Here is a 25,921-nt window from a genome sequence, read left to right as displayed (position 1 = left end):
GAATAAGGATCGTAAATTAGGGTATATGATATATGTACAAATCGTTTTCTGGAAATCGGTACTATAATTGGCTTAAATTTTCTTTCGATTGTTTGTTATTTCATTGGGAAGTTTGTTATTTCATTACTTTTTTATATTGCTGGTACTGGTCTATATTGCTATTAGAACTCAGGTCAAAATTCGTAGGGTGAATTTCACAACAGTTAAATCGATATAGAATTTTACTCGGATAAAAAATATATATCATTTTGATACAATTTTTTTAGAAACATTTCGAGGAAAATGTTGCTATAATCTTCAAAATCCCGATTATGGACATCTTTTTGTCTGCCAAATGCCAAAAAATTTCTTGAAAAATGTTGTTACAATCATATAAAGGCTAGTGTACACATAATGTTAAAGTCACATGTAAGGCTACATTTTCTACATTTATGTTAAGCATACTTTAAGGCGCTTTACAACATTTTTATATAAAAGAAAATACTTTATAACATAGTATAATGAATATATTCATAGTATAAGTCTAACATAAATACGGGCGGGCCGACTATATGATACCCTACACCACTATGCATATTTAGTAGAGCTCCCATAACAAAAGAATTTATTTCAAGTAGACCATACCACCTATCAAGATTTGGCTTTAGAGCCGTTATAGTTTGCTATAGAGTGCATGATATCACTTGGAGAATGATTGTATTAAACCAGTAAAGAAAGTCTTAAAGTCGGGCGGGGCCGACTTTATGATACCCTACACCACTTTGCTAATTTAGTAGAGCTGCGCATAACAAATAAAAGTTTTTATGGGAGAATTCAATCATACACGCTATGATTATAATTATAATTTAAAATTCACAGGACTAAATATGCCGAAGCATTTGTATCTTTTAAATTCGGACTTGTATTGCCCATTTGGTGCGAAATTAATTTGAAATCGGATAAAAATATATATGGGAGCTATATCCAAATTGGAACCGATCTCGATAAAATTTGGCAAAGATATTTCTGAGCTGTATTTGATATATTTCCCTGAATATTACGGAGTGCATATTAAGGCTGTGGGTAACAAATATGTAAAATCGGATGAACAGTATATATGGGAGCTATAGCTATATCTGAACCGATCTTCATCAAATTTGACATACTAGCTTCTAGACTCAATTCGGTCGTAAGTGCCAAATTTCATTTCAATTTCAAATATTGGACGTTTGGTGCACAATAAAAGTAAATCGGGCGAAGTTATATATGGGAGCTATATCCAAATCTGAACCGCTCTCGATAAAATTTAGCAAATGTATTTCTGTGCTGTATTTGATATATTTCCCCGAATATTGTTTTTACGGAGTGCATATTACGGCTGCGGAGGACAAAAATAACAAATCGGATGAACAATACATATGGGAGCTATAGCTATATCTGAACCGATGTCGATCAAATTTGGCATACTCATTTTCAGGTCCAATCTGATCGTACGTGCAAAATTCCATACTATTCGGACTGATATTACACGTTTGGTGCACAATAAAAGCAAATCGGACGAAGATATATATGGGAGCTATATCTACATTTTGACCGATTATCTCCAATTTCAATAGGGTTCGTTTAATTTAATCTGGATAGGTCTATAAATGCGAACTGTACGTTGTTTACAAAAGTACATGGACAGGCGGACGGACGGACGGACAGACGGAAGGACATGCATAAATCGACTCAGAATGTGATTCTATGCAGATCATCAAAAGGAACTATGGATCTATCTCGTTTCCTTTTGCCTGTTGCACATAAGACATAATACCACATGCAGAAAGATATAATACCCTGAGACATAATAAAGACATAATACCCTGACCACCTAGTGGTGTAGGGTATAAAAAATATATATTGGAAACGTACGTCCCGAAATTCACTCCATTTGGGCTGATATGAGTCATTATTTGCACAATAAACTTAAAATCGGATTAAGGATATATAAGGGAGTTATATCCAAATCTTACCCGTTCTCTATAAAATTTGTCAGAGGTATTTCCGAGCTCTATAAGATATCTGGTACCAAATATCATTGTTGTCGAATGCATATTATGAATTTGAAGGACTTAAACACCAAATCGGATGAAACATATATGTAGGAGCTATAGCTATATCTGAACCGATTTTTACCAAATTTAATGTACTTGCTTCTAGACTGCATTCGATTGGCCAAACAAATATTGTTTGCAAAATTTCATCTCAATCGAATAATAAATGCGACCTTAATTTTATTTACAAAAATACATGTACGGATGATTCTATGAAGATCCTCAAAAGTAACTATGGGTCTATCTCGATTCCTTCTCCACATTACAAACAAATGCACGAAGACATAATACCCTTACCACTATGTGGTGTAGGGTATAGAAATGTTAATTATAAAATGTAAAAAATAAATGTACATATAACTCTAACACGATGGCCATAAAAACGACATCCTTTTATAGGGCCTATAGGTAAGCGTGGATCGATATATCCCATTTTCAATCCCAGGAAAATTTCAGACAAATATTTTTGTCATCCCTTTGGAAGTTAGAGCGATTACCAAAACGGAAATAATTAAATCGTCCTATAATTTTACGCTGATCGACAATAAATATACTTTTTTTGGGTCTAAATAATTATTTCGATGAGTTTCTAACGAAATTACATGTCTAATAATGCCGCCATACTATGTAAAGTGGAAGGTTTTAAAAAAATGAACAATGCTATATGAATTCTACCACATTTGAAAATATTTCCTGTTTCATTCATCTAAGATATTGCAAAAATCGGAATTGAACACTAGCAAAATTTAGCACATTTCCCAAACTAAAGCCCAATAAACGGTGACATTTAACAAATAACATCATGTGTTGGAATAAAATGTCATAAAAGTAGTTAACAAATGTTGGATAGAACAAATGGTGATTAACAGAGATGGGGTGGGAGGGGAGTGTAGTTGATAAAATTTAATTCCAAGTCACATGATACCATTAAAGGTGAACATACTAGTATTACGCGTAGTAACAAGGAGTTGGCGAAGCTTGTAATCTGCACCAAGGATACGTGTAGTTCAGAGAGTATAATAAAACACATTAACTTAACAATTTATGAAGGAAAGGAACACACCACTGCACCAAGACACATACGAAAAGTTCCCCATACATTAGTACGAACCAATGAACACACATGTGGATATTTTCCATTCGTAAATTGGTCTCTTAATTTTCAAAGAACTATTGGAAGAAACATCATTTAAGTTTAATTGAAGTCTCAGTAGTGGTTGGGTAGCTAAAAACAGAGAAGAACGGATTAATGTAAGTTTACATATGTTTAGCACATCCGGTCGCATCAATTAGCTTTGCGTATAGAACTAGTAACTAACTTCCCCCAAAAACACATACACAGCTACACACAGGCAATCTAAGTATTTTCCACCTCTTACTCACATTGACGTAGGGGGATGTACTTTGGTAATGAGAATAACATTTCAACGAAGAAAACAATGCGGTACTGATTGTAGGCCTTTCATTAGTAGAATTTTTTGTCCATTTCACTGTTCGTAATTCGAATCGTTCGTACCTTTATTTACCATAAACTTGTGCCCATAATGTTTTAATAGAAAACGAAATCAGGGGTCGAAGGCGACTGCAAGGGAGAATATAAAAGAAATCTTTATTGTTTTCCATAATGACTTTCATTAGGACGACCATTCAAGTGTCCATCCATCCATTTTTTTCTTTCATTGTTTCACTCGCTAGTCCAATCATACACACACGAATATTAAATGTCACCAAAAATAATACACAGTGTCGCAAATTTAACCTCCGTTAAATATCAAGCGTTACGAATGTATAAATTCATTATGCCCTTGCATCTATTGTCCCTTTAGCCCATCAGCAAAATAAATTTTGGAAGAAAAAAGGAGAAACAAATAATGTTGGAATTTTCGTTCCGGTAAGATGACGGAATTAAATTTTGTCTCCTCGCATTAAATGTCATATAAATAACATACAAGTAAGCATGTTTATTAAAGACGGTATTACACAGAACTGGGCAGTTAAATAGGATAGCTTGCTTGTTAAATATTCTTCTTTGATGGGGAAATGTGGAAATGTAGTTGTTGGAGAACAATTCATTATTTATTTATTTATCATTATTCTTTATTATTATTAAATTCCATCACTTATTTTTATCCCTAATTGTCTCAACTGACATCCCTACTTATATTGTAAATTTCTGCAAGCGGCATCCCTAATTCTTTCAATTCCTCTGTCACTCAAATTATTTTAAGGTCAGCATATGTACCAGCAACAGCTGGACTTTGATCTGTTCATCTTACAGCTTCTCTTGCGTTGACTATTGTTGTTGTTGTCACTTGCATATTATTTACCATTATTCGTTTATGCACATTAACAACTGTAGCGACGCAAGCATAGACTGTAAGTACATACAAATTACTGCCTTGCTGTAAGTGCTATTGATCTTGTTAGTTAGTTAAGTTTTTACTGCCTTGCTGTGTGATTGAAAATCGATCAACTTCATTACTTTTACTCTGCCGTGCTGCAATTATAAAAGAACTTAAGTCACATTATTCTTATAATCAAACTTAAGTTAAATATATGTTAATAATAAAATAATATTTATTAAATTAAGTGTCCCATAGGGAGCAAATTATTAACAAATTATATTAATTTATAATTTCGAGAAAACCAATAAAATTGCCCCTGAACAATTTATAAAATTAAAGAAATTTTTTTGTGCTTTTTTTGCGCCGGCTCAAGGAGCCATTAAATCTCATACATTTTTATGGTGCCGAAACCCGGGATTAGTAACGTGTCCCATTTAAAATGAAAGAAAAAGATTCCTGTGAACATTTACATAAATGAAAAGTGCGTTTTGCCGATTTTTATACAAAAGGAACATAAATTCTGAAATTTTATGCCTAAAAAATCTTACTCAATATTATACTGTGAAATAAATAAAATTAAAATAACTACAAAGCTATCCCATATACTGGAAAATTTAAAAACAGTTGACACGAAGAGAAAATATTTAAAATTGGAAAAAAAATATATTCTATGCAAAAAGAAAGACTTTTGTTCTGCCTCATATTGGTAAGAGATTAATAAACCTTTATATCGCCGCTTATAAACTTTGTAACTTTCCCTGAGTTGAAAAATTTTATTATTCCGTGCAACGTCAATAAATCATTCTGTTTCAAAATGGAGGACTCATCAAGAGCGATTGAAGACCAGAAACTTTTACTGACCCGCGTTGAGAAAATTCTCTTCGATTTTGAAAAATTACCCACTGAGGAGAAAACGCGAGGTGTTTGCCAAAGTTATCTCGATAAATTGGAAGAACTCCAAAGAAATTTTGAAGAAAATCATGAGCAACTGTTTGACTTACTTCGAGATAGGTCACTCAATATATCAGATGTGCCTTATTTTAATGAAGATATCCATCATACATTCTGCCGAACCTTCCTCAAGGGTAAAGGAAAACTACTTGATTTCTTATCCGACTTCCACAGTCCGAATTCGCCAAATTTCCATTCCACCTTTCATGCCTCCAATTCGCAACGAAACGATTCTATCATACCTGAAGTTCGTCTTCCAAAAATTGATATCCCAACTTTCTCTGGGGATTATTTAAACTGGATTTCATATCGAGATATGTTCATTTCATTGGTTCATAATAATCAAAGCTTGTCAAAAGTACAAAAATATTATTTTCTAAAAAATTCGTGCCGAAATACGCCGTTATCTATTGTAAATGAATATCCCGCCTCAGAAGGAAGTTACGATTTAGCATGGTCAGCCTTGGACAAAAGGTATCATAACAAAAGGAAAATTGCCGACACAATTCTGAGAAAATTATTAAATATCCCAAAATCCAATGGCTCTTGTGATAGCATTAAAACTCTTTTGGACTCAACAAGAAACTGTTTGGCACTCTTGACAACTCTAGGTATCGACTGTTCCAATTGGGACCCACTTCTCATTCATATCACGGTTAGCAAGTTGGATCTTCAAACTTGCAAAGAGTGGGAGCAGTCTTTAAAAGCAGCTACAGAAATTCCTCAAATATCTGATTTGTACAATTTCCTTGAGACTACGTTTCGAACACTAGAATCTATATCTGAATTTACTCAATGTGCAGCTAAATCGCAAAATAGACCAAATAACTCGAGATCTTTCCGTTCACAAAGTATGACTCAAAATCGTCGCATCAATATGGCATCTGTTAATGATGAAAATTGCCCTTGCTGTGGTAAACGCCATTTTCTCTACAAATGCTTTAAATTTGCTGCTATGTCTTCTGCTTCGAAACGTGATTTAATCAATTCAAAAAGAATTTGCAGAAACTGTCTCAATATTGGGCATTACTCTAAGGACTGTAAGATCACAAGTCGTTGCAAATCATGCAATTTAGCACATCACACTATCATGCACAACGAATATGCCCCTCACAACAATTCAAGTACTACTATAGAACATAGTCGCAATGATAATTTGGCGTCCTCTTCAGTTAATGAGAATGCCAATGTTAACTTGTCCCTTTTGAACACAACTGTGATGCCTCATGTATTGTTAGCAACAATTCGTGTGATTGTGAGAAACGAATATGGCAACTTCAAACTGCGAGCAATATTAGATCAAGGAGCTCAAGCTACACTAATTACTGAAAGTGCATCTCAGCTTTTACGACTTCGGAAACACAAAACATTTGCTCGGATTACTGGCGTTGGTGGAAAAACAGTTTTGGTCAAAAAGTTTGTACAATTTAATCTTGCCTCAAATTATGAAGTTGGATTCGAGTTGAAAGGTCAAGCTTATGTCATGCCGTCCCTAAACAATTATTGTGCCGGTCCTGTGGACAGACAGAAATTACCATCTTTGGTGGAATATAGTTTAGCTGATCCTGAATTCGACAAAAATGATCCAATTGACTTACTTATTGGCGGCGATTTGTACGGTGATATTCTTCTACCTCAGCAAAAGAAGTTTGATAAAGGCATTTTCTTACAACTGACTCATTTCGGATGGATAGTTTCTGGGCCAACGGCAGCAATTTCTTACTCTCACTCAGTCAATCTAAATTTGTGTTCATTGGATACTCAATTAAAAGCCTTTTGGGAACAAGAAGAGTTGATAGAGTCCAGAAAACTAAGTTGTGAAGAAACTGCCTGTGAAGAATTCTTTAAAGAAAATTGCTCTCGTAGTTCTGATGGGAGGTATACAGTTGCATTACCCTTTAAGTCTCAAATTCTTGGTAAATCTCCCCCTAAATTCTGCCATACTGATTTTTGCGCCATAAAAAGGTTAAAACAAGTTGAAACCAAATTCATAAACAATTCAAACTTTGCCTCAGAATATCGAAAATTCATGAATGAATACGAAGAACTAGGTCATATGGAAAAAGTTGGCCCCTATCCACAATCTATTGAAGCAAATGGATATTTTTTGCCTCATCACGGCGTTGTTCGAGAAACTAGTTCCACTACGAAACTGCGTGTTGTTTTTGATGGAAGCAGTAAACGACCTCCTTATAATTCGCTAAATGATGAACTTTGTCCTGGCCCAGCTTTGCAAAATGATTTGCCTACCATCATCAACAGATGGCGTCGTTTTAAAATTGGATTTAGATCTGATCTAGAAAAAATGTTCAGACAAATTAATATTGCTAAAAATCAGCAACATTACCAACAAATATTATGGCGAAGTTCGGATTCTGATATTTACGTATACAAGCTTCTTACAGTCACCTATGGAACTTCCCCTGCCCCATACCTATCAATTCGAGTTCTACATCAATTGGCTGAAGATGAGAAGAAAAATTACCCCGAAGCTTGTAAAGTTTTAATGACCGATACATATGTTGATGATATCATTTCTGGAGGTGATACGGAATCAGATGCTATAGTCTTACACAAACAACTTGTTAAGTTACTCTCGGCAGGAGGATTTAATTTGCGTAAATGGATATCAAATTCTCAAGAACTCATGTCCCATATTCCAGAAGACTTTCGAGAAAAAGCCAACGTTTTCAGTTTAAATAATTCAAATGTAGTAAAAGCACTTGGTCTAGGTTGGAATACAGACAATGACACATTTTCTTTCGAAGTTTGCTTTCCAATTAAAGAAGATGTTACCAAAGCTAGTCTATTGTCAGACGCAGCTAAATTATATGACCCTCTCGGCTGGTTAGCGCCTGTCACAATCCAAGCAAAGATTTATTTTCAAAAATTATGGCTCGAAGGCATCGATTGGAAAGATAAAGTTTCTCCCAGTATGAAATTCCAATGGCACTCGTATCTTAAAGACTTGAAAACTATCGAAAATATTGCAATACCTCGTTGGATAAGCAGTTATAAGAAATGTCCCGTCGAACTACATGGCTTTTGTGACGCCTCTACCTCGGCATTTGCTGCTGCAGTATATATAAAAGTATTGACTGGTAACGGCGAAGGTGTAGTTAACTTACTACAATCGAAAACAAAAGTTGCCCCTCTGAAGATTTTGTCTATTCCGAAGTTGGAGTTGTGTGGAGCAACACTTCTTGCTAAATTAATGCTGAAAATTCGACAAATGCTGGATCTAAATGTTATAAATTCTTATTTCTGGACTGATAGCATCACCGTTTTATGTTGGCTCAGAGGTGAATCGTCCAAATGGAACGTATTCGTTGGCAACAGAGTAAGCGAGGTCCAACGACATTCCAATATTTCTCAATGGCGCTATGTTTCTACTCATGACAACCCTGCTGACTGTGCTTCCCGTGGTATTACGTCTACTGAGTTAGTAGAACATGCACTTTGGTGGTCTGGGCCTAGTTGGCTCGGGAAATCTTTTTCTCTTTGGCCCAAACAACCAGAAAACTCGTACGAAACGAATATGGAAATGCGAAAATCTGCTATACATGTAAACTCTTCTATGGTCTCCAGTTATCCGGATATTTTAACGAAATACTCATCTCTGACACGACTGACTCGCATCATGGCTTATATCTTACGCTTTCTTCAATATAAACCTGGAGCAAAATTACGACTTTCAGGCTTTCTCAGAGCCTCTGAATTAAACAAGGCAATTCTGAAGTTGGTTATTATGTCCCAAGAGGTTGATTTCTTCGAAGAAAGACAGCAACTGCAGAAAGGAAGATCCATTCATCCCAGTAGCAGAATTGCGAAGTTGTGTCCCTTTATTGACGATGATGGCGTTCTACGTGTTGGAGGCAGATTACAAAAGGCTAAGTTTTCCTATGACTTTAAACATCCAATGCTTTTGTCAAAAAATTGCCCCTTATCTATTCTAATCTTTTCAGACGCTCATCATAAAACTCTCCATGGCGGTCTCATTCAGATGCAATCATACGTTGCTCGAAAGTTCTGGATCCTTTCTGCCCGCAACTTGGCCAAACGAGTACAGCGCCAATGCATCACTTGCTGCAAATATAAGGCCAAATCATTTCAACAAATTATGGGCAATCTTCCCTCGGTCCGAGTTCAACCCATTAGACCATTCAAACACAGTGGAGTCGACTACGCTGGCCCTATAACTATCAAGCAATCGACCGCCCGAAATTCTGTTACGACCAAGGGCTATATATGCCTTTTCGTCTGTATGGTCACGAAGGCACTTCACCTTGAGGCTGTAACCAGTCTATCAACGGACTCATTCATAGCAGCCTACAGAAGATTTACCTCTCGGCGTGGAATGTGCTCAGATCTCTATTCCGACTGTGGCACAAATTTTATTGGCTCCAACAAAGAATTGAAAATTCTATACCGAAGAAATATTGACTCATTACCTGAAGAGCTTGCAAACCTGCTAGCCAACAATGGCACAACTTGCCATTTCATACCACCAGCTTCGCCAAACTTTGGAGGTCTATGGGAAGCTGGAGTAAAATCAACAAAACATCACCTGAAGCGAATTATGGATCATCGAATTCTAACTTATGAAGAATTGTCAACTTTACTTGCCCAGATTGAAGGATGTCTTAACTCAAGACCGTTGTGCCCTATTTCGCCCGATCCTTCAGACTGTGAAGCGCTTACTCCCTCTCACTTTCTAGTTGGAGAGCCAATTTTATCTGTCCCAGATGAAAATCTTCTTGATTACTCCATAGACAGACTATCCCGATGGAAAGTAGTTCAATTGCTGAAACAGCAATTCTGGAAACGCTGGTCTACAGAATATGTCAATCGCCTACAATCTCGTCCGAAGTGGTTGAAGCCCCAAAAGAACGTTGAAGTTGATGATTTGGTCATTATATTTGATGAGCGTCTTCCTCCAGGTCAATGGCCATTAGCTCGCATCACTGAAATTCATCCCGGAGCTGATGGAAGAGTTAGAGTTGTATCCCTAAATTCAAATGGAAAGACATATAAACGTCCAGTCTCGAAAGTGGCACTACTGCCCCTCCAAGCCGATTTTAATTCCTCCAAAGATCCAGATGAGAGTTGCTGTGAGCAGAGGCACAGCTCGGTTATCTCGGAAACCGAATAAAACACCTCATTCGTCTTCATATCATGTCAAGAACAGTCGTTCTTTGTGCGGGGGAATGTTGGAGAACAATTCATTATTTATTTATTTATCATTATTCTTTATTATTATTAAATTCCATCACTTATTTTTATCCCTAATTGTCTCAACTGACATCCCTACTTATATTGTAAATTTCTGCAAGCGGCATCCCTAATTCTTTCTAATTGCAATTTTTGTCAATTCCTCTGTCACTCAAATTATTTTAAGGTCAGCATATGTACCAGCAACAGCTGGACTTTGATCTGTTCATCTTACAGCTTCTCTTGCGTTGACTATTGTTGTTGTTGTCACTTGCATATTATTTACCATTATTCGTTTATGCACATTAACAACTGTAGCGACGCAAGCATAGACTGTAAGTACATACAAATTACTGCCTTGCTGTAAGTGCTATTGATCTTGTTAGTTAGTTAAGTTTTTACTGCCTTGCTGTGTGATTGAAAATCGATCAACTTCATTACTTTTACTCTGCCGTGCTGCAATTATAAAAGAACTTAAGTCACATTATTCTTATAATCAAACTTAAGTTAAATATATGTTAATAATAAAATAATATTTATTAAATTAAGTGTCCCATAGGGAGCAAATTATTAACAAATTATATTAATTTATAATTTCGAGAAAACCAATAAAATTGCCCCTGAACAATTTATAAAATTAAAGAAATTTTTTTGTGCTTTTTTTGCGCCGGCTCAAGGAGCCATTAAATCTCATACAGTAGTACTTTTTTAACAAAACACTTAAAAAATATCACAGTTATATTGTGCATTGTGGTAAAGTTCCTTTGAACCTTAAACCCGAGTAACAAGATCAAGCGAACCCATTAATTGTCGTATTTCACAAATATATAATAATATATATATAATATATATATATATAATATAATATATAAATATATAATATCGATCATTTCGATTCTTACATCAAATTAATACATCATGTTACAGTCATATGGAAGGAGACTTTTTCACTATTACCATTAGTATTTTATAGCATACTTTGAGGCGCACACCAACGCATCTACAATACTGTGAAGCATATATACTAGGGCCCAAGTCGGGGCCGACGTTAATGGGGCGGAAAAAAGCGAAGTAACTCAAGTCACCTTTCTCCATACAAATACACTGAAATCAAGATAATGGAGGGAGATAAAAAAACAATATTAAAAAAAAAAGCAAAGTCGTGCGGGGCCGACCATGTGGTACCCTACAACACTACAATATGTTAGAAGCACCTTATGTCCAAATCCATTCGGCAAGATTTCGCTTTTGAAATTATTTCACGGAGCGCTGCCCAGATATTTCCCTTAGTATTTTGACGAATATTTACGCACTCCGTCGTGCTGTTAGTTGTTGTGGTCCATTTTACAGCTGAATATAATCCAAAGGTCATCCAAAATGTGTATTTCGGATATCATCTGTATGTAATGTTGGTATTTTTTTCACACAAAAGTAGTGGTCCATTCCACTCGCTGTCCTAAACTCTAACTTCATGCGAGATTTCATGTCCTTTGGTTGCTATTTGTGACCTTTATAACGGCTGCAAAATCAGGATCATTTTAGTTGTTGGTCCATTTCAACCCCTACACATATTGCGGACATCTTTGAAAACAATAGGCCTAGCCCTTCCGAAAATTATCATGAGAATCGGACCATAATTGCAATCTGTATATAATAATCCCAACCTGTGTTGTAAGGTGAAAAAATATTACAAAATATACACCTCAATATTATAAGTCAGAATGAAAAAATCGCATGCGATAAAAAATATGAAAAAATAAAAAAATGTCACAAAATACTACAAAATCTATATTAACATCATTATTGGTATCTTTTTATGCATATTTTTTTAGATTTTATTCTTTTATGCCAAGAGGTCATTCTGAATTGACAAAATTGGTCAAAATTGGTCTAGCCATTCTTGAGATATAAGCATTCTAGCTAACATCCACTTCCTTTGTACATACACATTGTATATATTTCGCTATATGTATCCGATATATTTACTATCGGCATCTACGTAACGTTCAGAATTGACCTGTTCGTCTATTTGTGATTCCGCCTGGATCAAAAATATTCGCGGTTTAATGGAAAATTTGACTTTTATTAACACAAATGTTATGGTGTATTTCACTACTATATATTACCCGATGACCATCAAAATTGTAAGGTTTCTCCCCAAACCTAAGCTCTAGCCCCATGTTGACTTCTGTTTCGATTGGTCTATAACTGCGACCTGTAGAGCAACTGCAAAATCAGTTTTTGGTCCATTTCAAACCCTACCTAGCCCCACCTCTATTCCAAATTTCGATTTCGAAGATTGGGCCATAATTGCGATCTGTAGAGTGATTACAAATTAACATGGACAGACGGACGGACGGGCATACATAGCTAGATCGACTCCTATGTGGGAAATCAATATTTCGAGGTGTTACATAATTTTTGGCCCAATCAAACTTATAATACCCCCAACACATAGTGTTAGGTCAAAAGTCGGCATGTTTAGTAGAGCTCCCGTAACAAAAAACGTTATATTGGAAATTTACAGAGTGAGATGAAAAAACTGGAACCAACATCAGATTGCTGTCATTTCTAAGCCACTCGTCCGACAACTGTTAAAATTATTCCGTGAACTCACGAATTTGGTTTTCTCCGATGAGAGAAGATTCATTGTCAGGCATTTTGTAAACAAACAAAATGATCGTGTTTACTTGCCAAATAGGTCAGCTGAAAATGTGCACCTTCGGTTGGCCACCAGAACTCAAGCGATGGTCGCTCTCCGCTCGTATTAATCGACCGTGGCACCAGAATAAATGCCGAATATTATCGCGAAAATATTCTGGACGGTGTATTAAAGCCTTTTGGACGCAAACATTTTGGTCGCAGACCTCGGACATTCCAACGCACTCATCGCGCGTCCCCCAAGAATGGTTTCAAAATGAGGTTCCTCGCTTCATTTCCAGCGCACAATGGCCACCAAAATCTCCGTATACCAATCCGGAGTATTTTGGAAAGCAGGGTTGGCAGTAAAAAATACAAAAGTGTCGATCACCTCAAGCAAGCACTTCGCCGGGAGTGAGCCAAAATACCACAGAGCAACATTCGGGCAGCGTATGATCAAAGGTGACCAATTCGAACAGATCTAAACTTATTCAAAAATTTGATGCTATTTCCAGCATTTCTTGCTTTCATTCAATAAAATTAATAAAAAATGTAAAAATTATAGCGTATGACTTGGTTGCAGTTCTTTTTTATCTCACCCTATATATATGGGAGCTATATCCGAATCTGATACGATTATTACCAATTTCAATAGGGTTCGTCTTGGGCCAAACAAATATTGGTTGGAAAATTGCATCTCAATCGGATAATAAATGCGACGTGCATTTTGTCTACAATAATACATGGACAGACGGACGGACTGACTGACATGCATAAACCGACTCAGAAAGTGATTCTATGGAGATCCTCAAAAATAACCAGTAAGGAAAAGTCAAAAAATGATACCCTACACCACTATGCATATTTAGTAGAGCTCCCGTGACAAAATAATTTATTTGAAGTAGTGTGTGTGAAGTGGTATGACCCACCTATCAGCATTTGGCTTCAGAGCAGTTATAGTTTGGTTTCAGAGGGAACAAATATATGGGAGGCATATCCAATTCTGAATCGATTTTCACTAAATTAGACGGAGGCATTTTAATCTTTCATAACAACTAACATTGCCATAGAGTGCATGATATCACTTCGAGAAGGATTATATTTAAAAATATATATAGGTGCCGAATTCCATTAAATGGAAACATACGTCTCGAAATTCACTCCATTTAGGCTAATATCAGCCAACAATGGCACAATAAACCTGAAATTGAATTAAGAATATATATGGAAGCTATATCCAAATATAAGCCGATCTCGATAAAAATTGACGAATGTATTTCAGAGCCCTATAATATATCTGGTACCAAATATCTTTGTTGTCGAATGCATATTACGAATGTGAGGTAGCTATAGCTATATCTGAACCGATTTTCACCAAATTTGACATACTTGCTTTTAGACTGTATTCGGTCGGATGTGCCAAAATTCAGGATTTCCGGAATGATATTGGCCATTTGGTGCACAATTAACCCAATATCGGTTGAAGATACATATATGGGAGCTATATCCAAATCTGAACCGATCTTTATAAAATTTGTCAGAAGTATTTCTGAACTGTATTTGATAGCTGGTACCAAATAACATACCGAATAAATCGTCAAAATACCGAATATTCGAAGATACCGTTACATGTGCGCTACAAATACCATTTTTCAGACAAATACGTAAAAATGTGGCTAATCCACCAAAATTCCGAAAATTTGTACCTCCAGATGGAGGGCTATATGGGGACTAGACGAAAACGTGGACCATCAGAGCTATAACCCAAATTCGTGGAAAAATGTGGCAAAATCATCAAAATACCAGTGGGCACCGCTATATGGGAGATATACGAAAGCGTGGATCTATATATACAATGTTCCGCCACCGGAGCTAGAACCCATTACGAACAACAAATACAATTTTAAGACAAATACGTGGAAAAGTGCAGGAAAAATAAAATGAATCGGAATTAAATCCCCAAAGACATGGGGACTATAAAGTGGGCCGATATATCTCATTTTCAATGCCAACCATTTTCAATACTAACAACTGCACTAAATTTAAATTTATCTTAAATCTAAATTACCATTCTGTGTTTCGGGTCAAAAGAATTGTTAACCGATCCTTCGCAGCTCAATATCCAAGGCACGCTTTTTCCAAAAAAAGACCTGTTCCGTTACCATTTAAAATTTGCAGAATATCCTCTCCTGAAATTCATCGAGAGTTAATTGTATTTTTTTAGTTTTAAAAAAGCAACGCAACACGAATTTCAACGACGCAAGTCGGATTTCGCTAGTTTCTAAAAAGCAAAGCAACTCGAAAACTCCTAAAATTAGCAGTTTAGACCCCAGGAGGCATGAACATATGATTTTAATCAGCATAAAATGTGTTGTTTTAGCCATGTCCCTCCGTTATTCTGTCCGTCTGTTGAAAGCAATCCAATTTTCGAACGAAATAAAGTACATATTTAGATATTTTTTCAGAAAATTTGCTTGAGAATCTAATTCTGTTAGGTTTTATCTTCTACCGAACGCAATAAAAACCTATCTGCACCGAATGACTGTTTGTACTACACTCAAAAATCATGTGAAACCAGAAACGAAGGTCAAAAGTCGGGCGTGGCCATCAAAAGAAACTGTGGGTCTATTCCGCTACCTTCTCCATGTTACAAACAAATGCACAAAGACATAATTTCCTGATCCTGACAGTGTGATGTAGCGTATAAAGATAATTTAACCTAAGTTCATATAAAGTGCAGGAAAGGGAGAGAGAGAGAGAAAGAGAGAGACGGTGCACATGTCTATGCACCATGCCGCCATAAATCTTATGGAGAGGTCATAAACACGCAAAGTTATCTCATATGTGGCAAGCCAACATGCTACACTTGCTTATCAGTCTGAGTAAAGATTACACCCCGTAATCTAACTCAAACATACCACATGCAACAATAGAAATTACCCATCTAATATTATTCTAAAAAAACATCCTACGTTATGAAAGTCTGCTTACCACATTGTGTTGTTTACGGACAGTTCATGCATTAAAAATATATTTTCTTATCAATACTTCTCCCCCTACTTTACCACAATAATATTATAAAAACATCCCTATGACAGTTACCACAGGTTCACTTTTCCGCATAGACCCATTTTACGGTATCTATTATGACAAATTGGTATTCCTTTCCACTAGACTTTCCTTTTAGACTTTCGGATCGAAATCAGTCAAAGTTTGGGAGCTATTGCCTATTTTCCGACCGATTTAGGTTCCATTAGGTTGTTATATGCTAAGCAGTCTAATATATGCCTATGTATCTTACTTGGACACACACATTCATCAACAAATAAAACAGCTAACAATAGCTCTTCAAACCAGGCCTGCACTAAACAAACGCTAGTGTTAGAAAACAATCAAGTTCAAGCCGGTAACACGCCACCGAAGCTGCGCAGCACACTTAAACGTATTACTATAAGTAGCATTGGACGGCCTAGTGGCAAGCAAACACACACTACTTGGAACCGCTTGATAAAACTCTTCCGCATCAATGTCAATCGACGTTATTCTCACTTCCTCATCGACCAATGGATTTGTGGGCAAGAGGCGGTAAATAGGCAAATAGTTAAGAGCTGACTTTGTAATAGCTCTGTTGTAAAAGCTTATTATGAAAAACTTGTAGACACCATAGCCAATCGAATTCGTATGTTGATACGTGCTAGCACCATAGTAAGTAGCTATCGGTTGTATTTGACAGAGACGGGGAACACGTTTGATAATTGAAAAGCTCTAATACATTTTAGCTGACACTAATATCGCTACGAAAAGCTGAACGATTGCCCAACACGCTTTAATTCAATTTACAAATATTTAATGAACGCTAGCAGATGTGAAATTTATATGACAATGATTTTCTGATCAATGTCGATTCTAATGGCTTGCTTCTTGTGAGTATAGATCAAGTTCAATTGAAATGCATGTCTGTGATATTCGGTTCAGATTTTATATAGTCATATATGCATATATATTGGTCCGATTTCATGTTTATTGTGCATACATTTTAACAAACAGAACCGAATTAATGTATACGTAAATCGTATTGAATGGAAGCAAAAAATGTCGGAAATAGCATCAAATTTTAAAAAAAGTTTTGATATGTTCGAATTGGTCACCGTTGGCACGAATTGTGGCCTTCAGACGGCCAATGAAGCCGAATGTTGCTCTGCGGTATTTTGGCACATTCACGGCGAAGCGCTTGCTTGAGGTGATCGACATTTTGGTATTTTTTTAGTGCCAACCTTGCTTTCCAAAATACTACCGACACAATAGTCCTACGGATTGGTATACGAAGATTTTGGTGGCCATTGTGCGCTGGAAATGATGCGAGGAACCTCATTTTGTAGCCATTCTTGGTGGCGCGTGCTAAGTGCGATGGTGCTGAGTCCTGTTGGAATGTCCAAGGTCTGCGGCCAAAATGTTTGCATGCCCAAGGCTTTAATACACCCTCCAGAATATTTTCGCGATAACATTCGGTATTTATTTTGATGCCACAGTCGATTAATACGAGCGGAGAGCGATCATCGGCTGTTATCGCGGCCCACATCGTTACCATGGCTGGCACTTGAGTTCTGGTGGCCAAGCGAAGGTGCACATTTTCAGCTGACCACTTTGGCAAGTAAACACGATCAGTTTGTTTGTTTACAAACTGGTAGACAACGAATGTTTTCTCATCGGAGAAAACCAAATTCGCCAGTTCACCACTTTCGGCCAAGCGAAGCAACTCTTTAGCTCTTTTGAGTCTAGTTCTTGCACTTTTTGGAATCTCAATTGCTTTACCCCGAGCTCATTTTTCAATATCTTCCGAATAGGATATTGCGATATGTTCAGCTCATGAGCCATTTTTGTTTCAAACAAGTCGCTTCTTTATAAAGAAATCACACTATCATTCCATCATAAATAACTTCTTTCCGGAAAAGTCTCACCAAAATGCTTTTGTACGGTTGCAAACAATAAAATAAGCTGTAATTGGAATGATTTTGACAGCTGTCGGATGAGTGGCTTAGAAATGACAGCAGTCTGAAGTTTGTTGCAGTTTTTTCTTCTCAAAATAGGTCTCAAAAATAATTCTCCCAATAATGCTGTTTGATACAATATGTCACATAACCGCACTAAAGCTGTATCACGCATTGTTGGTATGATTTACTCTACATAAATTCCCAATACAAACGACCATTTGTTATAGAAAGTTTAGGATATCGCATGCACCTCTCTTGGTTTTCTTCATATATTGGATTTTCAAATATCCTTACCAACTTTCGTTATGGTAGGACCCCATATGAATGTACCTGCCGAACCAAAAAGTGGAAGCTATATTGACAGTTGCTCATTTTGATTGACCACTACCTTATCCTTTCTGTCGAGCGGACAGGGTCTGATGAACTATGATTATTTCTGACAAAAATAATGCAAAAATAAATTAAAATCAATATCTAACCTAACCTAACCCAGTTTCCCACTTCAGTTGCATATCAAAGGGTTTATAACTCTTTTTCACATAAACTTCTTATCTATGACTATTCTGCATCTATTTGATGCAGCTTATGTATTATTCGTTTTGACAATATTTCAAATCAATCGGCTTTAATTCAATTCAACCGAATGCAACATTGTTGTATTCCCAGATCCCAGATTGGTGTTACTACGTTCCCAGTGCTGCAGCACCCAGTAAAATGTTTCCAAGTCCACCGATAGGTACATGTTTGCAACACATTTTTGTCACACCATGTTACGTTCAATGGCTTGGAATGATCTGAGGGCTCATGTTACGAAACCCAATGGCCGGAATGTTGAAAAATGCTGCCACAAAAGAAAACAAAAGCTGTCACTCAACCAAAGTCAACGTCAACAACTCTGATAGGCAATGAATGGTGTTGATTGTGGTCGGCTCACTTTTACATCATTGATGCAAAAAGGGAGCGGCAAGGTTTGCTCGATTGTAGTGATTAGAAATACAGTAAACATCGCTTAATTTGAACTCTGATGACATTTTTGATTGCGAAATAGTTGGAATACCATATATTTAGGCAGAATTCAGATTTGCTAGTTTTACTCGCAAATGAAACCTTCTTTAATACGATGTTTCTCTCAACTTTCGCAAATTTCTCATTAGATTGGGAGTCGAAATGGTCGAAAAAGTTGATTCAAAGAGTGAAACTAGTGATTTTTTGTTCGTGTGTGTGTGCTTAGTAGCAAACAGGTTTTGATGTTGCTACAGGTTGACAATAATGATCTTGTATGACAAAAACAAAAAGAGTACTACTAGCAAGTAGAGTACTACCAATCAAAACCGATATTATTCGATTAATATAAAACAAGTAAAAAAGCTGTAAGTTCGTCCGGTGAATAATGTCGCTAAAATCATCAAAATACCTAATATCGGGAGGTACCGTTATATGGGGGCTATACGAAGACGTGGACCTGCACAGAATATTTTCTGTCTTTTCTATCCATTACGAACTTCAAATACCAAATTTGAAACAATTTCGGTTAATAATGTCGCTAAAATCATCAAAATACCGAATATCGAGAGTTACCGTTATATGGGGGCTATACGAAGACGTGGACCTGCACAGACAGTTTTCTGTCTTAGGCTGTAGTATCCATTACAAACTTTAAATATCAAACTTTAAAACAATTCCGGTGAATAAATACGCTAAAATCATCAAAATACCGAATATTGGAAGGTACCGGGCTATACCTAAACGCGGACCTGCATGGCCCATTTTCAATACCAAAAGTCAGTGCAGACATAATATGCATTTGAGTGAAATTTTATCAATCTATTTCAATTCGTTCGGAAGCTTCCACAGACGGACGGACATCGCTAAATCGACATAGAATTTTATGCTGATCAAGAATATATATGTGGGGTCTAAAATGTATATTTCGAGGTGTTACAAACGGAATGACCAACTTAATATACCCCCATACTATGGTGGAGGGTATAAAAAGAAAAAAAAATATTTGAATAGATCTCCGTCAGAAAAAATCTTCTTCATTCAAACTAATTTTCCAGTTTAGAAACAATAATTCGAACATTAGTAGGATAGCGTTTTGGATTGAAACTTTTTGCACTTATATACGGATAAAGTCATAAAAACACCTGCAATTTTCCAACTAAAATGTTGTTACTGATATTTTGTAAGTTTATTTTCAACTAGACTTTCGGAAATTTAAACAAATGTTGTGCTCTTTTTAAAAGAGCGGGAAGGACAACATTTCACACCCCCGGTTTTCAAAGTAGTTTTTGGGCGGTATTCCAAAATGTATGATAAACAATTATTTTTTAGTATCTGGTTGATTTTTTTTCGCGAGACACAAATACGTTTTTGGAATGGAATTTGCCAGATTTCTTTCATAATCACTCAAACGTTTGTAAATGGCTTGTTGTATGACTTCTTGTATGACAAGTTATAGAGGATATTTAGGAAAATTTATCAAAAAGAAAACAGTTGTTTCAAAATTTCATGGTATTATACAATTTTGAATGCTTATTATAAGCAGAGCTCCGAATTATTCTATTTTACTCGCGAGTCGGTGTACTCAAAGAGTGCGGGTTTTACACGAAGTTCATTCCCCACTCTCTTGTTATGCATGGGAGCACTAGCGAGTACTTCTGCTTGTGAAATAAGAATGGAAGTCAAAATGATCAAGAGAGTAGACCTTAGTCTAAGAGTGAAATCGATTGAAAAAAATTTCCGACTTGTGTGTTCGTTTTTATACCCTCCACCATATATAGTATGGAGGGTTTATTAAGTTCGTCCTTCCGTTTGTAACTCATCGAAATAATAATTTTAGAGCCAACAAAATATATATATTCATGATCAGCGTAAAATTCTAAGACGATTTAGCCCCCATATTACGGCGTGGACCTGCATAGACAATTTCCTGTCATAGATTTTATTTTAATATAGATCTTCCATTAGGAACTTCAAATACGAACTTTTAAACAATTCCCTCAAAATGTCCCTAAAATCGTGAAAATACCGAATCTGGGGAGGTACCGATGTATTTTACAACAAACATTACAATTAAACCATATTGAACAATGATGATGATGGACAAGGAAATTCCGATGCATTCATCAGAAAATAATTTTTCTGTCAACATTTTAGAAACATTTCACTGTAGTACGGCTCTGTTGAGTGCATTTCTTAATTGTTGTTGTTGTTGCTGTTTTTGCTACTGCCGCGATAACTGATGTTGCTGTCATTATACATTGTTGCTCATAGAAATTTGTATGTAAGTACTTACTGTTCGTATGTATGAACATACCTCTATGTATATATGTATGTGCTTGAATTTCCAAACCTACCACATAGCGAAACAGCGCAAATCGGCGAAGCAATGACTGTTTTAAAGTACATGAATCTTTCGATTTTGTTGTCGCTGTTTCTTACGTTGCCATGCCTGGTGGGAGACGCACCGGAGAAATTTGAAAATCTTGCTCACAGGTACCACATAGAGAAGAAACCGAAAGAAATTGATACGAAAACAAATATGAAGTAAAAACGAAAACATGCAGCACAAAGATGAGAGAATGACAATCGAGTTCCAAGTTTTTTTGCGATCATTTTGTTTAACAACGACAAATGAGTGGATGACGACGATGCGACTCGACATGGACTAAAACATTTGTTGTTTGAAATGAGCGGTACGGTTATATGGATGTGTCTTCAAAACTAAAAACAAAATATGTACAAAGTCTCTACATTCAAATTATAAAAATAGTACAATATGGTACTATATTTTAAGTTGTGGAACACAACGTTTAACCAAATTATGTATCGCATTTACTGTCCGATTGAGACAAAACTTTGCACAATTCGCTTGTTTTGCCAAGAACGAACCCTATTGAAATGAGTAATAATCTGTTCAGATCCAGAGACAGCATCCATAAATCTTCGTCTGTTCTAAGGTTTATTGTGCACCAAATACATAATATTTTACTAAGTATAATCGTTTTAGCAACTCTTTAGCTCTTTTGAGTCTATTTTCTTTCTGTTGCGGTGTAAGTTCTTGCACTTTTTGGAATTTCAATAGGTTTACCCCGAGCTCATTTTTCAATATTTGCCGAATGGAGCCATCACGAGCCATTTTTCGGCCACTGCAAGGCGGGTTTCGATCAAGTCGCTTCTTTACTTTTCGAACCATTTCTGCTGATGTTGCTGTTTTCTTCCGTACACTTCCTTCACGTCGGTCTACGCTACCAGTATCACGGTAACGAGCAATGGTAAGAGATACAAAAGATGGAGAAGGAAGAGGGACAGACCCATAGTTACTTTTGAGGATTTTCATAGAATCACTATTCTGAGTCGATTTATCCATGTATTTTTGTGAACAAACTGCAGGTCGCACTTATTATCATATTGAGAAGAAATTTTCCAAACAATATTTGTTTGGCCCAAAGATTAGATATATATAGCTCTCATTTACATCTTCAAGAGCATTCGGGTTAATTGTGTACCAAATCAGTCCAAATAACCTGAATTTTGGCACATCCGTCTGAATTCAGTCTAGAAGCAGGTACATCAAGTTTTGTAAAAATTGGTTCAGATATAGCTGAAGCTTCCATCTATATGTTTCATCCAATTTGTGTTTAAGTCCCTCACTTGCGTAATATACACTCCACAAAAATTATATTTGGTGCCAGATATCAGATACAGCCCAGAAATACCTCTGTCAAATTCTATCGAGATCGAATCAGTTTTGAATATAGCTCTCATATATATCCTTATCTGATATCCGGTTTATTGTGCACCAAATGTCCAATGTCAGTCCAAATGGCCTGATTTTTGGCACATCCGACCGAATTCAGTCTAATAACAAGTATTTAAATTTATAGCTCCCATATATATCTTTATCCGATTTGGTGTTAAAGTCCCTAACATGTGTAAAATGCACTCTACAACAATGATATTTGATACCGAACATCAGATACAGCTCGAAAATACCTGTGCCAAATGAAATCGAGATGGGTTCAGATTTTTATATACCTTCAATATACATCTTCACCCGATTTTACGGTTATTGTTCACCATATATCAGTCCAAATTAGATAGATTTTTTCATATTCAACCAAATTTTTCCATTTGGTTAAACTCGGTCCGGCATATCTGTTGCTCGAAGTAATATCATGCACTATACAACAACGTTATTTGGATCATAGTTGGTATGATCTACTTCACATAAATTCCCAATAAAAACTTTTTTGTTACGGAAGCCCTACTAAATACGCATAGCGGTGTAGGGTAACCCGTCAAAACTTTCCTTATTTTACCTTACCTTTCCTTACATTTGAATTGTTATTTGATTCGTTAACGTTCGTTTGAAATTCGAGTTGTTCGATTAAATTCGAACTATTTTTTTGTATTTCAAAAAAGCAAACGCGAATTTCAAATTTAATAACTTGAATTTAACGAATTACAAATTGTCAGTACCCATATACAGAGTGAGATGAAAAAACTGCAACCAACATCAGACTGCTGTCATTTCTAAGCCACTCGTCCGGCAGCTGTTAAAATTATTCAAGCAATTCATATAGTCGGTCCGTCCGACTTTTGACCTTTCCTTACTGGTTTGTTATTGAATAACATAAATAATACTCTGCATCCACTCAGAAGTCATCGGTACAACCACACGGAAGAAAATTAAAAACTATAAAGAAATCTGAACTAGAATTTCCTTGTAAAAAGTTGAAAATAGTTATGGATAATGTTCCTAGTTTATATACAAGGTTTAGACAGTTAATAAACGTTCGTGCTAAACTACATAAGCTAGCTAAAGCTATTCATTAAAAATAATGCCTGGTACACCCCTTATCACAATTTACCTTCCAAAATATTGATATGCGATAATGTTATTGAACACATTACACTAATCGTAAAAATGTGCGATAACCGAAAAAACATTCATTTTGGACTATCAATAACATTTACCTGCTCAAAAACGTGATTAAAAAGTCCATATTCACAATAGATGTGGACGTTAATTCAATAGTTTGTACTGTTTTGTACAAATTATTACAAAATGTTGTTCGATAACCGAAAAGTCCAGCATACACTTTTCGAAGAGCAAGTTGCTTGTCACCTATAGTACGTTTATACATCGGAAGATTAAATCAGTGGGTTAAATAGATCTTGTAAGTTAACTTTGCATGTTTAGATACATCCTATATACAGGGTGAGATGAAAAAACTGCAACCAACTTAAGACTGCTGTCATTTCCAAGCCACTCATCCGACAGCTGTTAAAATTATCCCAATGACAGCTCATTACATTGTTTATAAGCATACAAAAGCATTTTGGTGAGAATTTTAAAGAAAAAAAGTTACTGGTGATGGAATTCAAGCGTGATAGTGTGATTTCTTTATATTTGGCTGGAAAACCACAAGTGGCTATCGTTTTTGAGACTCGTTACCGTGATACTGGTAACGTAGCCCGACGTCAAGGAAGTGAACGGGAGAAAACGGCAACATCAGCAGAAATGGTTCGAAAAGTAAAGAAGTGACTTGATCGAAACCCGCGTCGCAGTGAGCAAAAAATGCCGAAAAATGGTCGTGTTTAGTTCCCAAAGAGGTCAGCTGAAAATGTGCACCTTCCGTTGGCCATCAGAACTCAAGCGCCGGTCATGGTGATGGTGTGGGCCGCGATAACAGCCGATGGTCGCTCTCCGCTCGTATTGATCGGCCGTGGCATCAGAATAAATGTCAAATATTATTGCGAAAATATACTGGAGGGTGTATTAAAGCCTTGGGCTCGCAAACATTTTGGCCGCAGACATTGGACATTACAACAGGACTCAGCACCATCTCACTGAGCACGCACCATCCAAGAATGGTTACGAAATGAGATTCCTCGCTTCATTTCCAGCGCACAATGGCCGCCAAAATGTGCGGATACCAATCCGTTGTACTATTGTGTCTGGAGTATTTTGGAAAGCAAGGTTGGCACTAAACAAGTAAAAAAAACATTAAGTTCGGCCGGGCCAAACTTTTAATACCCTCCACCCTAGGGTAAACTAAACATTAGAAGATATGTTGCGAAAACCATTAAAATGCCGAATATCGGCAGGTACCGTTATATTGGGGCTATACCAAATCGTGGACCTACACATGCAATATTTCGCCAAAGGAGCTAGAACCCATTATGACCTACAAATACCAATTTTCAGACAAATCCGTGAAAAAGTGTGGCAAAAATCATCAAATTACCGAATATCGGGAGGTACCGTTATATGGGGGCTATACCAAAACATCGACCTATAATTACAATGACTCGCCACACGAACTAGGACCCATTATGATCTACAACTACCAATTATCAGAGAAATTCTTGAAAAAATGTGTCAAAAGTCATCAAATACCGAATGTTGGGAGGTACCGTTATATGGGACTATTATGGAACCCATTATGACCAACGAATACCAATTTATAGACAAAACCGTGAAAAAATGTGGCAAAAAAAATTAAAATACCGAATATCGGGATGTACCTTTATATGGGGGCTATACCAAAACGTGAACCCATACATGCAATGTTTTGCCACATGCATAGGACCCGTTATGACGTGGACCGATATATCTCATTATCAATACCAACCATCCTAGACACAATACAAATTTATCTGCTAAATTTTGGCGCTCTACGTCAAATAATGTGGGCTG

The sequence above is a fragment of the Musca domestica genome, unplaced genomic scaffold, assembly GCF_030504385.1.
Source record: "Musca domestica strain aabys unplaced genomic scaffold, Musca_domestica.polishedcontigs.V.1.1 6, whole genome shotgun sequence".
Classification (NCBI taxonomy): domain Eukaryota; kingdom Metazoa; phylum Arthropoda; class Insecta; order Diptera; family Muscidae; genus Musca; species Musca domestica.
This window is presented reverse-complemented; position numbering follows the sequence as displayed.